We start from the raw sequence: 16,392 nt of genomic DNA, 5'->3' as shown, positions 1-16,392 counted from the left end.
TTCCACAACCTCACTGCCCTCACCGTGAAAAACCACCTACGCTGCTTCAAATGGAAGCTCCTTTCCTCTAATCTAAAGGGGTGACCTCTGGTGCGTTGATTGTTTTTATGGGAAAAAAGAACATCCCCCATCTGCCTATAATCCCCTCTAATGTACTTGTACAGAGTAATCATGTCCCCTCGCAAGCGCCTCTTTTCCAGAGAAAACAACCCCAACCCTGACAGTCTAACTTCATAGCTTAAATCTCCCATCCCCTTAACCAGTTTAGTTGCACGTCTCTGCACTCTCTCCAGCTCATTAATATCCTTCTTAAGGACTGGAGCCCAAAACTGCACGGCATACTCAAGGTGAGGCCTTACCAGGGACCTATAAATGGGCAAAATTATGTTCTCATCCCTTGAGTCAATGCCCTTTTTTATACAAGACAGCACTTTATTTGCTTTAGTAGCCACAGAATGACACTGCCTGGCATTAGACAACTTGTTATCAACAAAAACCCCTAGATCCTTCTCCATTAAGGATACCCCCAACACACTACCATTCAGTAGATAGTTTGCGTTTATATTATTTCTACCAAAGTGCATAACTTTGCACTTATCAACATTGAACCTCATTTTCCAGTTTGCTGCCCAGTTATCTAATTTTGTCAAATCGCTTTGCAAAGCGGCAGCATCCTGCATGGAACTTATAGTTTTGCACAATTTAGTGTCATCAGCAAAAATAGAAACAGTACTGTCTATGCCCACCTCCAGGTCATTAATAAACAAGTTAAAAAGCAAAGGCCCAAGGACTGACCCCTGCGGTACTCCACTAACCACACTGGTCCAATTAGAAAATGTTCCATTTACCACCACTCTTTGTACTCTATCCTTCAGCCAGTTCTCTATCCAATTACAAATATTATGTTCTAGGCCAATATTCCTTAATTTGATCATTAACCTTCTGTGAGGTACTGTATCAAACGCTTTAGCAAAGTCCAAGTAGATGACATCAACTGCCATTCCAGCATCAAGGTTCCTGCTCACCTCCTCATAAAAGGCAACTAAATTAGTCTGGCAAGATCTGTTACGCATAAAACCATGCTGGCACAAACTAATAGTATTGTGAACTGCAATGTATTCAAGTACCCTATCCCTTATTACCCCTTCCAAAAGTTTTCCTACTACTGATGTCAGACTAACAGGCCTATAGTTTTCAGGCTGAGAACGGGATCCCTTTTTAAATAACGGCACCACATTAGCAATCCGCCAGTCTCTTGGCACCATGCCAGACCTCAATGAATCCTGAAAAATTACGTGAAGAGGTTTGGCAATCACAGCGCTCAGCTCATTTAATACCCTGGGATGAATCCCATCCGGCCCTGGACCTTTGTTTACCTTTACATGTTCAAGTCTCTTTTGAATTTCCTCCCGAGTGACCCACGCGCCAGTAGCTAAATTACTAGAACTGGGCATATTACAAGGGAAGCCTTCATTATCTGGCTCCTCAGATGTATAGACAGATGAAAAATAAGAGTTCAAAATTTCAGCTTTTTCCCCGTTCTCATCAACCAACGTACCCCCCCGTGATAATAAAGTTCCCACCCCTTCTTGCTTCATTTTTTTACTATTCACATAATTAAAAAATAATTTAGGATTCTTTTTACTCCTAGCTGCAATATCCCTTTCCATTTCTATTTTAGCTTGCTTGATAGCTTTTTTGCATGCTTTATTTGCTTCCTTGTACCTGATGAAAGTTTCCGCTGTCCCAGCTAACTTGAATGCTTTAAAAGCACGTTTTTTCTTACCAACCTCGACAATAACACTTTTATTCAGCCATAAAGGTTTTGCTTTGCGATGCCTCTCCTTGCTTACAAGGGGGATATACTGTTGTGTATACCTACAAAGCAATGTTTTAAAGATGTTCCATTTTCCTTCTGTGTCTAACCCCATGAAAAGCCTTTCCCAGTTGACACATTGCAGAGATGCCCTTATACTGGCAAAGTCTGCACGTCTAAAATTGAGCGTATTAGTTACTCCCTTATAGAGCTGTCTCTGCAGCATTATCTCAAAGGTGACCATGTTGTGATCACTGTTCCCCAAATGCTCACCCACACAAATGTTAGAGATAAGTTCATTATTATTAGAAATCACCAGGTCCAAAATAGCGTCATTCCTAGTGGGTTCTTGAACTGCCTGAAATAAAAAGTTGTCATTTAGCATATTTACAAACCTACTAGCTTTTTCTGACTTAGCCACCCCATTACTCCAGTCAATGTCCGGATAATTAAAGTCCCCCATAACAACAACTTGACCCAGTTTTGAAGTCTCCTCCATTTGCAACAATAGCTGGGCCTCATCCCCCTCATCTATACGGGGTGGTTTATAGCATACACCAATGATCATTTTCTTTGTGACCTTCAGCCCTACTGAAATTTCTACCCAAAGAGATTCGACGTTTTCATTGGTAATGTCTTTATTACATGGCTTTAAATCTGACTTTACGTAAAGACAAACCCCTCCACCCTTTTTAATCTCTCTGTCCCTCCTAAAAAGTGTATAACCATTTAAATTCGCAGCCCAGTCGCATTTATCATCCCACCAGGTGTCAGTGACTACAGCACCTGCACTGGCTCCCCCAGCCTGTTTCAATAAAGCTTCTATTATTACCCCCACCTGCTGTCTTATAGAGCATTCTGGGAGAATGTACCTTCCTTCCAGGCTCTTTCCAGTGACTGTGTCACAATACATATAGATGATTCCTCAGAATGCAAGAAAAGCATCTATGACAGGTCATTTTCCCCACCCTCCCTTGGGTTGCCAGAGTCATTTAACACCACCCACACCTTGTCCCATGTTGATGTTATGGATTCTGGGACTTTAAGTCTCCCTGCTTTCCAGAAAATCTGTGCACAGCCCACCATGGAAGCAGAAAAGGTCAGGAATCCATTACCTTAAAACACAATAAGGAGTGGGAGAGGTGGGGGAGGGGGTAATGTTGAAATTGAACCTGTTCTACATAAGCTTTATTGAATTATCTTATGTGCAAAAGGTGGGTATACAGAAGTTTTCCCTTTAAAGACAGATTAGTAACAGTAAACAAAATACAAAAGATTCAAAGGGAGGTTCCCAAACCCACCTGGCCTTTATTTTACTGGCCTGGCCAGTAAAATAAAATACCTGCCAAGGCTGGGACTAGTATTCCAAATTAGCCAGCGATGTAGTTGCCAGTAAATTTGTAATACCCTTAAGATGAACGCCTGGCCTGACCCTGATCTGCCCACATTTTTCCCCCAAGCCACTGCATAACTCGTCCTCCATCTGCTCCTGCATTATAGCTCTGCCCCTGTTACGTCACTGTCCTGCCCCTGTTACGTCACTGTCCTCCCCTTTTTTGCTTGCCCCCCCCCCTCCCTCACAGCCGGTAAAATTAATTTAGAAAGGTGGCAACCCTACCCACAACCCAAGCCATATATATGACAAAATTCACAGCTAACGTTGGTAAGGGTGCCACCTTTTTTGGAAGAAAATACTAGCCTTCCTATTTATTTATCATTCTTCCCTACTAATAAAATTTGGATTAAACATCTTTTTTACTAGCCAGGCTGGTAAAATACTGACCAGGTGGCAACACCAAGGGTGCCATTTACTAAAGGTTAGATTTTTTTTTTCTGTTTCAGATTTTTTAGCAATAAAAGTTGCTAAAAAAATTTACTGTGCAACAAAACCACTAAAAACCAAATCTGACAATTCAGCAGCTAAAACTCATAGACGTCAATGAAGAACTTGTAGAAGTTGTCAAGTAGAAGACGATTGCAGATGTCCCTTCCCTGGATGATCCTTATTTGCTTTGTTTTCAGATTTTAGACGCTGGTCTTTTGTGCAACAATTTGAAAAAGTAGAGGTTTCGGTGCCGCAATTCAAAAAAGTTGCAGTTTTGCGACTTTTTCCCGCTCAGACTTTTTCAGTTCAGACTTAGTAAATGTCAGACGTTTGTGGAAATGAGTTTATTAGTATTTTTTTTAAAAAAAATGTAGGTAGTTTGTGTAAGGCATTTTATTGTGGGAGAAAATCTTCTCCTTACAAATTTCCACCAGGACATTGGACACTGATAAAGCAGATAAGCTTTAATGCACCAATGGGGAACACAGATCTACAATAGGTTGTACATAAGTCTTCCAAATTCACTTCATATTATTCCCAGCTCCCCTAAGTCCAATATGTTAACCAATCAATGTCCAATGTTTTTGCTTGCTTAATATCTCAACCAATCATTGTCCAATGTTTTCGTTCATATCAGTACATCTTCGGAGATAACATGTTCCAGACAACAAGTGATGCAATGTTTGTGGGTCTTCTTGGAAATGAATCATTTAATGTACTCTTTGGGCTGTAAACACACTTCAAAGTGACTCAATATAGTTATAATTATAAACAACTTTCATCTACAAAAACAAGCATGGTGAAAGCCTGGCTATAATTCTATCATATGTGGTTTTTGTGTAGGCCCAGACCTCTGTTAAAGCTTCTCAAGAATATCCTCACAGCTGTGTCACATCCTCTGCATTGATTCTGTTCAAAGAGGGAGTGCAGTCCCCACAGAGCTGTGAGCTGACAGGCAGGAAGGCCTGCCGAGGAAATGCTGGGAGACAGAGAAGCAGCAAAGGGAGATAAAGGTGCTATAAGGTCCCAGACATTACTGTATGTAAAAAGTCAGTAGAAAAGCCCAGTGGCAGAAAAGCACACTCTGTTTAGGGTGGGGAAGGGAAGGTAGTGCTTGTCAGGGCTCTAAAGCAGTGCTGTCCAACTGGCGGCCCGCGGGCCCCCCTCTGTGTGGCCCCCCACCTGTCTGGCTGCTTTGATGGCTTACTCTTGTGTAAGCTTTAAATGGTATCAGTACTATGATTAACTGCCCCCCCTGCATGGTTTTCACCTCAGATTCAGGCTGTAATCAGGCTGTATTGTTTAAATATGTAATTCCCTGTGTTGTTCACACCTTTTAATCTCTGCATTGTTCACCCCCTGCAGTGTTCACACCTCAGGCTCAGGCTGTAATCACCCATATTGTTCCCCTGTTCACACCTCAGGAGCAGTACCCACAAATAATCCCTGCACACTACAAAAAGAACATATACTGAGGTGGTACTGCAATTAAAAAGTTTTTTAATATATAGTTATTGTGCAGACTGTAGGAGCAGTGCCAGCATTGTGTCACTGTAGGCTGCCTGTGTGTGCCATACACACAGGCATCATAGGGCAAGCAGAGTATGGCATACACAGGCAGGGTAGGGAAGGCAGAGTATGGCACACACAGGCAGAGTATGGCACAAACCATCCAAGAATGGCAAACACAGTGAAAGTATGGCACACGCAGGCAGGGTAGGGAAGGCAGAGTATGGCACACACAGGCAGGGTAGGGCAGGCAGAGTATGGCACACACAGGCCAAGTATGGCACAAACCCGCCAAGTATGGCACACAGGCAGGGTAGGGAAGGCAGAGTATGGCACACACAGGCAGAGTATGGCACAAACCAGCCAAGAATGGCAAACACAGTGAAAGTATGGCACACGCAGGAAGGGTAGGGAAGGCAGAGTATGGCACACACAGGCAGGGTAGGGAAGGCAGAGTATGGCACACACAGGAAGGGTAGGGAAGGCAGAGTATGGCACACACAGGCAGGGTAGGGCAGGCAGAGTATGGCAGGTTTTTGCTGTACTACAACCATTAATATGGGTATGGTCATGTGATAACATGGGTGTGGTTTCAAATGGGTGTGGTTTCAAAAAGGGGAGTGGTCAAAACTGGCTTCCATTATCGGCCCTCCACCACGTAGGTCGGAAAAATTCCGGCCCTTGGTACAACAGAAGTTGGACAGCACTGCTCTAAAGAACAAAGCAAGCTCTTTTCAGGGTACGGAAAACCAAAGAAAGTCCTTCTCTGGGCTCTGAAGAAACTGCCACATAAGTGTGGATCACCCAGCAATTCAGAGACCAAACAATCTGCATTATTTATGTTGTTCCTGGCTGGCACACTGTATGCAAGTTATAGGAACAGTGTCCTGCATTTCTGTGTGTGATTGTAGATCAGAGACGTTTCCAGGATGGGGTATTACAGCCCAGTTTGCCCTGACCCTGGGTGGAGGCATGCCAAATTATAGTGTACCTGCTCTCCCATATAGCGGAAACACAGGACTCCTGTAGCTATAAAAGGGGAAATCTCACAGGATTTTCTTCAGTAGCAGAAAAGATCATAAAGAATGATACAAATACACATTGCCAACAAACATAGGACTTAAGCACTAAAATAGGAGGTATAAATACCATGAAGAGAATGCTTGCCATAATAACAGCTTGGGCACTGCTGTTTGCTCAGGGCTTTGAATAACCAGAAATACAGTGTACCATAAAGACCCAGACCAACAAACAAATAGGACCATTAGGTGACAGAGCTCTTAAGAGAAATTTGCTGGGAGGATTGGAATAGTTCTACATGTCTACTTACTCATACTGTATGTGCTGGACCAGGCGTAACAAAAAAGTCTGTTACTTTACTTTCTGCAACTAAATTGTTCTCTGCAGTTCTACAGTTATGCTAAACTATAAGTGGGAGGATTTTCTTTAGTTCAGATCATTGTTAATAACTTTCAAGAATATTCTACCCAGCTGACTCATTATTTAGATGCAACAGTTATTTTCCTGGCAAACGCTTCATTCGTAACCATTCCATAGGTCATGCAGCTTTCCCAGTTTCATTAAAAATAAAACCCTCCATAATATATATAACAGCTCGCTAGCTTTTTCTCTCACTAGAGTTCTGCTTACGTATAACATCTGTAATGTTCTATAAAACCCATTGAGCATAATGAAGTGTCTGTTGGACTGAGCTGTGCATTGTGAGGTGGGGAGAAGGTCACTGTTAATACTAAAACCTGGGTGGGCCATTTATCAGGAAAGACTGAGCCTGATCCAACTGAGAGGAAAAGGCTGGGTCCAGCTGGAAAGTGCTTTATTGTGAAAGACAATAGGATATATATACTGGGATAAATTACATATATAAAATGCCTTTAGATCGAAAACATAGGTGTAAATAATATCTTTCATTCCAACACTAGCTGTTTTATAGCTTTTGGATTCTGTAGTGATTCGCTGTCGATGTGCAATGAGTGAGATAAAACATCTAGTCTGCACATACACAGGCTATAGTTTAATTTCTAGGAGATCAAGTTATTAGGGAAATTATCCTTTATGCAGATACAAGGGAAGGCAGTCCTGTCCTTCCCACCCATCACATGGCAATTCATTTATGTGCAGGGTAGGAAGCAAAGTGCAAAAAGGTGCATAGTAAATTAACCCCCTATTGTCTCTCTTATTTTATTATCACTCTCTTAAAAAAAGCCAAAGGGTATGGCATAAGAGTTGCTAAGGATTTACAAATATGTAAATCATGAAGCATGGAGAATGCACAGGCCTATAAATGTAACTCAATAGCTGAAACAACTTTCTTGGATATCTCATCTAAAGAATAATCCATCAAGTGTATTCTGCACTCAATGATTACCCATTAAAGGGGAACCAAAGCTTAAAAAAGAAGTAGGGTAGAAATGCTGCACATTATGTTGTGGGACTCCGTACCATCATAGGCCACCACAACCCTTTGGAGGGAAGATCTGTGCCTCCAAAGATGCCCCTAGTCGCTCCCCATCATCATTTCTGCTGATTCACAGCACATGCTCTGTGCGCTGTCAAGGTGCAAAGCACAAAAATGCACAAGGTGTTTTAGATGTATTAAAGGAGAAGGAAAGGTACAATCACCGGGGTACCAAAAGTTAGGCACCCCCAGTGATTGTCACTTACCTGTGCCCCTGATAGTCTTTTGTTAAATTTCTTGCTCTACTGTGCATGTTCAATCAGCATGAAGACAGAAGAGGATCGCTGGTTGGGTATCAGTTAAGTGATTGCAATCATTGGAAGGTGCCTAACATTTTGGCACCCCCAGTGATTGCACAGAAATTAGGAGCCCATCTTCAAGCATTTATTTCAACTTCCATCTTTCTCTTGGAGCTTCCAAGGACAAAGAGAATGCCTGGCTTTCAAAGCACCATGTTTGTTGCATGTTCATATTATTTTAAGATGCAAATATTTAGTTTTCAATTGATAATAAGTTAGTTATTACAGCTGAAAAAAATACAAGTCCATAAAGTTCAACCTTATTGCTCAAATGAAACCTGCCTAGGTGCTAGATGATCCAGGGGAAGGCATGAAACCCCATCTAAATTGCTTCAGAGAGGTAAAAAACTTGTTCCTGACTCCAGAATGGCAACAGGGTAGTCTCTGGATAAACTTAGTTCATTTAGTAACCCTGCATTTTCCTTCCTTGCTAAAAAGTCACCCAAACCATCACTGAAGTTATCTATTGTTACAAGATTTCCAAAGCGAAGTCTGTGGATAGGAAGGGCTGGTGACGAAACGCCCACTTTTTGGCCACTCCCTCACTGCCGTACACCCACTTAACATCACAGCCACATTTTTAAAACTTAATATATTTTCCTAGAAAAACTCTAAAATAATTGTATACATATTTCTTCCTTCAGTAACAGAAAACCTGGCATGGGACGTGGGAGATGGGGGAGGAGATCAGGTGACAAAAGATCACAGCTTCCTTCTGCCCTGGAATAAGTGGTGGCTAAAAATGCAGCGGAAAATGCCAGTGTACGGCAATTTTTGTTTTATACATAGGGTTCGGGTTTGGTCCGGTTATTTGATTTGGCTGAATCTGAATCCTGCAAAAAATGGCTACGATTCTGCCGAATCCAGAACAATACCCAGGATTCGGTGCATACCCACTTCGTATTGTATGTAAGAATCCATGACCCCATGTCAAAATGGGCAGTAGCTAGAATTTTGCCAACCAGACCAATCTTCAGAGGTAATTACTGTATGTGGCCCATTGCTAGCTTGTACATCTGGACCCAGTGTTTCTCAGTGACACTGAGGTGGAACAACAAAATAAGAGTGATATAAATGTGATAGCTTTTAATCAGTTGTGAACTCTATCAGTCATGACTGCAGTCCACAGTCAGATAATCTGCTGGGGCCCCACAAAGGAGAAATCTTCAGAACAACTCTTTCCAAGCTTTGGGTGGTAAAGTCAGACAAAGATTAAAATGAATGCTGCCTGTGCAGAGTGGTTGGCTGTGGAGTACATCCTTGGCTAAAGCAACTCAAAGGTGACATGAATATCCTCATATCCAGAATAATAAAAAGAAATTGCAATACAGTATAGCAGTGCATACATTTGGCAATGGCAATGCCCATGACCCAGAAAGCAAAACTTATAAACACTTGTGACAAAATAAAAATCATAATCAGCACTATGTGAAACTATTAGAGCATTAAAAACCATTAGAAATTAGCTGAGACAGCTTTAGGTGTAACTTATTGCAGCTGCAATCAGTGCTGATAAGGAGTTTGTCACAAAGCTGGTTTCAGTTTAGCCCTCAGCAGAGATGATACTTCTGGCTCATTGTCAAGCCAAAGTCAGTTTTGCAAAACCAGAGCTGCTTCCCCTCCCTACTTGATGGAAGGAAAACATAGAAATAATTTTACAAAACCCCAATTTATGCCTTTGCTATTTTTTACCATTTATTACCAGAGAGAGGCATATTACAAAAATCATTTACTTCAGTCCAGTCCTTGGTAAGTTAAGCTGCTGTGGTCAGAAGCCTGTGGCATTAATATTCCCACAACAGGGAAAAGTGTGTCTGAAGATTATGCATTGTGGTAGCTTTTCACCATTTGAATTGTGGAGGTGCAGGCTATTACAAACCCCACTTATTGGGGGAAAAATAATGTTTTGTTGCCTGTGCTGGGAGCACTCACATTTGTCACCTGTGCTGGGAGCACTCACATTTGTCACCTGTGCTGGGAGCACTCACATTTGTCACCTGTGCTGGGAGCACTCACATTTGTCGCCTGTGCTGGGAGCACTCACATTTGTCGCCTGTGCTGGGAGCACTCACATTTGTCACCTGTGCTGGGAGCACTCACATTTGTCACCTGTGCTGGGAGCACTCACATTTGTCACCTGTGCTGGGAGCACTCACATTTGTCACCTGTGCTGGGAGCACTCACATTTGTCGCCTGTGCTGGGAGCACTCACATGCACACAATGACCAAGTGCTCAAGCTTACTCATTTCTGCATGTATGTGACTTTGGATTGATCAACTACCCCATAGTAGTTGCGTATACGCATAGTGAGTGAGCTGGGGAGTTTGCACATTATGTGCATGAGTGTGTCCCAATGTGGCTTCCAGCACTTGGAGTTGCTTCCTGTGCAGACAACATATAGCTTGTGTGGGGCATTTTCTCGTAAAAATAGTAAAGTATCAAATACTACAATTGTACTATTATGGGTAACCTTTAACAGGGACTTGGACCATAGGTCGACATATAGGGTTACCACCTTCCAATTCTCGGAAACCCAGGCAGGGGGTGAGTAGTGACATCACAGTGGTGATGTTGGGGGCAGGGCTGATAACGTCCTGGGCATGTCAGTCTAAAAGAGTCCTGCCCAGTTTCGCTAATTGGAAAAAACGGGCACTGTTTTTGACCTGGACAGCCCTCCCTAAAACTGGCTTGTCTGGGTCAAAACCGGGCAAGTAGCAACCCTGTTGCCATATTTGTACCATTTCGAAGCTATGTGCATAAGTCAGCAATACGTTGCTACCAATAAATAATTATACAGATAAAGTGATGTTAGAGCACATCAATTAGCCCTGTTGGAGAATTTGCATGATTAATGGATATCTTTTATTTAAATAGCACTAATGATGTTTGCTAAGAAACAGGTTACCAGTAGATACTTGCTAACTGGCTGCTATGAGTTACTAGAATTGGGGCAAACTTTTATCAAATCACCGCTAGCAATGCCCCTGAGTCCACTTACACTCTTACAAAGGAATCTGTCACTGTTTGAAAAACACTGAAAGGATGCACCAACTTTGCAGCTTAGAGGAGAACTTTACCCAAACACAACTTAAGCTTTTTGAAAAGTAAACAATTTTGCAATATATATATCTATTAAATAATATGGTTTGGAACAGTTACCTAAGTAGACTGTCCTCAGCCTGTCTTTAGCCTGCATCCTCCAAATCCCCAAATTCCCTGTTCATGTTATGTCATTAAAGGACATGTGAAGCCTACATTTGCCTTACAATGTATATCAGTTGGGCACATCTCCCCCACCCAAATGGCATCATTTGTACTGTATTTATCCCCTCCGCTTGCTAACCCCATCACATTTTCCTAAAGTAAATAGCGGCTTTCAACCGGTGGCCATTTTTCCTCTGATACATAATCAGAAACATTTAAATCTGCAAACAGCATGCACACACAGACTCTTATTCAGCATACATTTCATCAAGAATACAGGCTCACACAGGCACAACTGTCTCTGATAAAAGTTCTGCTTTGTTTGAGCTGAGCTCAGGAGAGTTGGTTGCGAGAAATTTTTTTTTATGGGAACCAGCAATGCCATCTTTTTACTGGCTGCTAGACTGGGGGGCATGTTTAGTAATCTGAGTTTAGAACAACTGAGCATGTCTGGTAAGCCAGAAGTCAAAGCAAATTTCCGAGGGGTGGAGCCGAGTGGGTTACAGGAGGAGAAGGAAATCTAAGTGATTAAGGAGATGTTAGAGCCTTACTATTAACCTCTGGACAGTCAGAGTGGCAGTTATTGAAATATTTCAAGAAAGCTGTTCACTGATTAAATTGTTTTGTGTGGGGATTACATGTCCTTTAAGGAAAGGAAGATCACAGTGCAATGCATTGTGGGTTATGTAGTTCCTGCTTCCTGTCCGCAAGCTGTTGAGAAGTTGTTACTATTTGTAACATTAATGTTTTAGACTGTTCTTCCCTGTCAGGATTTTAAATGATGCAGAAAGAGAATGACTATTTTTCAACTGAATTTCAGCATCAAAAAATGGTATTTATTCACACTTTCTGAAGGAACAGTGATAAGTATATTAGGGGTTTCTGTGTTGTCTTGGGCTCTTTAAAGGAGAAGGAAAGGCTAATAAAGAGTTAATCTCAAGCTGCAGGCATACCTTCAGTTGTCTCAATAGTGCCCTTAAGTCTCCCCATATTTCTCCTGTTCAGATGATCAGAAGCCAAACAGGAAGAAAAAACGCTGAGCTGTGTAAAGAAAGTTCCCATAATGCCTCACTCCTGCACCGAGACCCAGACCAAGTGAACATGCTCAGTTAGTAAGACTATGGGGCTGATTTACTAACCCACGAATCCGACCCGAATTGGAAAAGTTCCGACTTGAAAACGAACATTTTGCGACTTTTTCGTATGTTTTGCGATTTTTTCGGATTCTTTACGAATTTTTCGTTACCAATACGATTTTTGCGTAAAAACGCGAGTTTTTCGTATCCATTACGAAAGTTGCGTAAAAAGTTGCGCATTTTTCGTAGCGTTAAAACTTACGCGAAAAGTTGCGCATTTTTCGCGTAAGTTTTAACGCTACGAAAAATGCGCAACTTTTTACGCAACTTTCGTAATGGATACGAAAACTCGCGTTTTTACGCAAAAATCGTATTGGTAACGAAAAATTCGTAAAGAATCCGAAAAAATCGCAAAACATACGAAAAAATCGCAAAATACCGATCATTACGAAAAAAACGCAATCGGACTCCATTCGACCCGTTCGTGGGTAAGTAAATCAGCCCCTATGAGTCAGCTTCCTGCTGATTGGCTCAGATCCACATTCCTAAGGGGGGGGGGTGAGTTTTAGCATTCTTGAGGGAGGGGGAGCAGGAGAGAAAAGAGAGCTGTGTGTATCTGGCACATGAATTACAGACACAATAAATCTTTTGACAGAGAACTCAGCATTTTTGTGAGTGTTTATGGCTGTATTTTCATAGACCTTTCTGATAAAGCTTACTTAGTTTTTACCTTTCCTTCTCCTTTAACAAATTTTGTTTTGGAAGCTGGAGTTCCACTTTAAGGGGCAAGACTGGCCCTAGCACTAGCAAGTAACAGGAGACCATCACTGGTCTAAGTTGGGAAGACCCATAATCAACATTCTCTGAGGCTCCTGTCAATCCCCTTTTTAATATTATATGATGCCATTGGTTTGGCTCATGTCTCATGTTTTCAATCAGAGATCTCGAAAAACAACAAATGAGGGGTTAATTTAGGGCTCTTCTCTTAAAAATGTAATACCTTCTCTGTTTTTTATTTTTTTAGTGATGTTAAAAAGGGAATGGCCTTCAGAAATGGGCATGGTTTGCTTTCCTCCTCCTTGTATCCTACATTTTACATTAAATAAGAAAGTCCTGACATTCTGTAACATGTAAAATCTCTACTGTATGAAATCTAAACTGCAAAACTGTCTGCAATGATCTGTAAAGTTTGCCAAATAGGTGAGGGAGGGCTATGTACCAGTAAGCACCGGAACATGCAGCCATTTTCTGACAATAAACATCCAGCAGGATTCCAGCCCTCCCTGCTTCCCTGCACCCACATTCCAAGAACGATTTTGCTTGTGGCTCAGGGCTGTTTAACTAAAGATTTATAATAATAGTTTCTAACACCATGATGGTTTCAGAATGGAATCAGAATTCATTTTTGCTTTCTAATTCTAATAACACCTTATTTAACCCTTACATTTCCCAAATCTGCTTTACACATTCTGTATTCAAAGCACCGTCACGTAAATAAGCTGTCACCTACCTGTGGAATGCGATGCAGAGATTGTACAGTAGATCAAGTGTCCTTTATAGGAAGATTTAAAGGAAGTATCAGAGGGACAGAGACAAGGGAGGGGAGGAGTAGAGCTGTCGGTAAGACCCACCTAGATCATAACGCCTGCTTGATTCATCGTTCCATGGAGCCATCTCTACCAAGTAATGCCTTATTTTACATAACATCAGAGAAAGAGAGCTGCAAGCTGAGTCATGTATATATTAAACAACTCTTTGTATCTTAACAGTCTTGCTGTAGAACTGTAACAGAAGCAGCTGGGAAACCTTTTATTAAAAGAAATGCTTCCATTCGAAAATCTGACAGAATGTTTTGTGCGTGTTAGAGGAGAAAGAGAAAGTCACTGGGGGTGTAATCGCTTATACCCTTATACCCCAGGTTGGTATTCCGGTTAGGAGAAAACTGCACCAGCCCAGGGTTGTCTATCTTTGGAATCCTGGGGCTGACGCATGCTCAGTAGAGTAAAAAAGGCGGCTATTGTGTTAAAGTTTGGCTTTTCACTCTACTGGGCATGTGCAAGCGGCGCAAAGACAGAAGAAAGAAGAGAATCACTCTCTCGTAGCTACCCCAGGCTGGGGCGGTTTTCTCCTAACAGGGCACCCCCAGTGATTGTACTTTTGCATTTCCTTTAAATATTTACTTGATATTAGTCTGAATATTTATTTTTATTTCTCTAATTATTCTTACCTTAATGGACATGGAAGGCATAATGTATCTTTTGTTTAAGCAAATGAGTTTGCTACAGACTTAGTCACCTAATGCAAGTAAAGGTCTGATCTGATTCTCTTATTTACTGCACCGGGGTACTTATGTGCCTCCCTTTACTCCCTCTTCATGAATAAAGTGCAAAAATGACCGATTGCACTATTTGTTGCCTTAACTTTGAGTGCACTTAAGGATGTCATTGGCATGGCCATTTCTAGAAAGTTGGAATTCCCTGCATATAGGTATTGCCTACATTAATGATACATCTGATATGTGTCTTCAATATAGAGAGGCCAGGTTTGGGGCATTAGAATGGAAATGTGTTTTTATTAGCATTTAACATTACATTATATCATGTTTGTTGGTCGAGAGTATTGAGCTAGGGATTTTGCTTTTGGTAGTAATACATTTATAGGCTCAGCTGCCTTCTATGACCAACTTACACACCCAATTTAGAAAGGGTAGAGACCCTTTTTTATTTTTTGTGTTTTATTTTACTATTGACTGCCAAATCTATAATTTTTGGATTCAACCAAATGCCATATCCTTCTCAAAAGATCTATCTGATTATTGAACGGATTCTGAACCATCATATTCATATTAATGTGTGTAAATGAAAATGTGCTCAAAAATTGTTGCTTTTTTTTGTTGTCCAGAGCTTTAAAGTCATATTATTTTAGGAGTTTTGATGTAGTTCTAATGGACACTTTGGGCATGTCTCCCAAATTCAAAGCCTTTAAAAAGTTTTGAGATTCAACTGAATGCTGAATCAAACTCTGGATTTGGTAAATCTGTACTTAATGTAAAGTTAAGTTCAGCCAAGACAACAGTGTTTCTGGCATAAATGAACTCAAGTTGCACTCAGCAATAGTAAATGTAACATTGTAGACTAGAGTTTCTATGAGGGAATGACTGTTACTTCGTGTAGTAGTGGGATCATGATTTACTTATAGGGATCATCCCTTTAACCAGTAACCATAGAATAGAGCTCTCACTTACAGACAAGCAATGCAATTCTGTAACAATAAGATATGAGGTAGTCCTGCTGTCACTGTCTAAATAACCACAGTGCCAGTAATCACAGTTCATCATCTTATTTTATCTGTTTTCACTGCATTTTCTATTTTTCTAAGAAACTGAAGGAGTATACACAGCAAAGGCTTTCATGTAAATGTAGCATTAAATAACATGATCAGTACCGGTTACTTAATTATTAGATTATCTGCACAAGCCTGCAGCCTGCTGCCTCCCCTCCCCGTCCCGCATTTCTTATGTCCTTGGGAAAATGAAACATCTCTGTACAACAGGATACAATTTCCTCATCTCCCCGTTTGTGTTTATTTATATCCGGAATGGCTGTGCCGTTCAGTTGTTGCATATGGCAACAGCTATAATTCACATCAACTTTATATAAGATATACATTTAATTTGGTAAAACCCCAAATCACTGCTTACCTCAGACTTGTGGGCTTCAGGCTTTCTTGCTGTGTTCTTTAGGCCCGAATCTTCGTAATATCTTGGCTATTTAAGAAAGGGTGCTCCTGCAGTCAGGATAATATACAATTTCCAGAATATTATTATGACCTTGGGTGTGGGAGAATTCAAGCAGTTGCGTAGGTTTATCCTTTCCCATCTGCCATTAAGATCTGTTTCACTCTTAATATCTATTGGACCCCAGTCAGATTTCAAACTAAAGTCCAGCAAATTGTGCAAATGCTAAACTGCATTAACTAATATTCCCAGAGTGCGACTGGCACAGAGACGCGCATGCCTGGCAGCTTCTCCCACTGGGCAAAGCAGGTCAGTGCAGGCTGCGGTAAAGCTAAGCTGAGACTCTGGCCTCATAACAGTGAAGCAGGATAACAAACAAAACAAAAAAAAAACTATTTATTTTTTGGCCTTCAACTGACTGTGGATATTTTTAGATTGGAAATATTCCCA

General features: G+C 41.2%; 1 protein-coding gene across 2 annotated transcripts in view; it reads right to left on the bottom strand.

Annotated features, from left to right (window-relative positions):
- The window catches only part of fgf1 (fibroblast growth factor 1), a 51,268-nt gene extending 35,103 nt beyond the window's left edge, over positions 1 to 16,165 (bottom strand). The window contains exon 1 of one of the 2 annotated variants that reach the window (XM_031897741.1): positions 15,907 to 16,165. The gene's annotated coding sequence lies outside the window, so the exon portion shown is untranslated. Of the gene's footprint in view, positions 1 to 13,716; positions 13,798 to 15,906 lie in introns of those variants that run through there. The other variant, XM_031897742.1, reaches the window with a different exon arrangement.
- Positions 16,166 to 16,392: the final 227 nt, after the last annotated feature.

Source organism: Xenopus tropicalis, chromosome 3, assembly GCF_000004195.4.
Source record: "Xenopus tropicalis strain Nigerian chromosome 3, UCB_Xtro_10.0, whole genome shotgun sequence".
In the NCBI taxonomy this organism is placed as follows: Eukaryota; Metazoa; Chordata; class Amphibia; order Anura; family Pipidae; genus Xenopus; species Xenopus tropicalis.
This window is presented reverse-complemented; position numbering and strand designations above follow the sequence as displayed.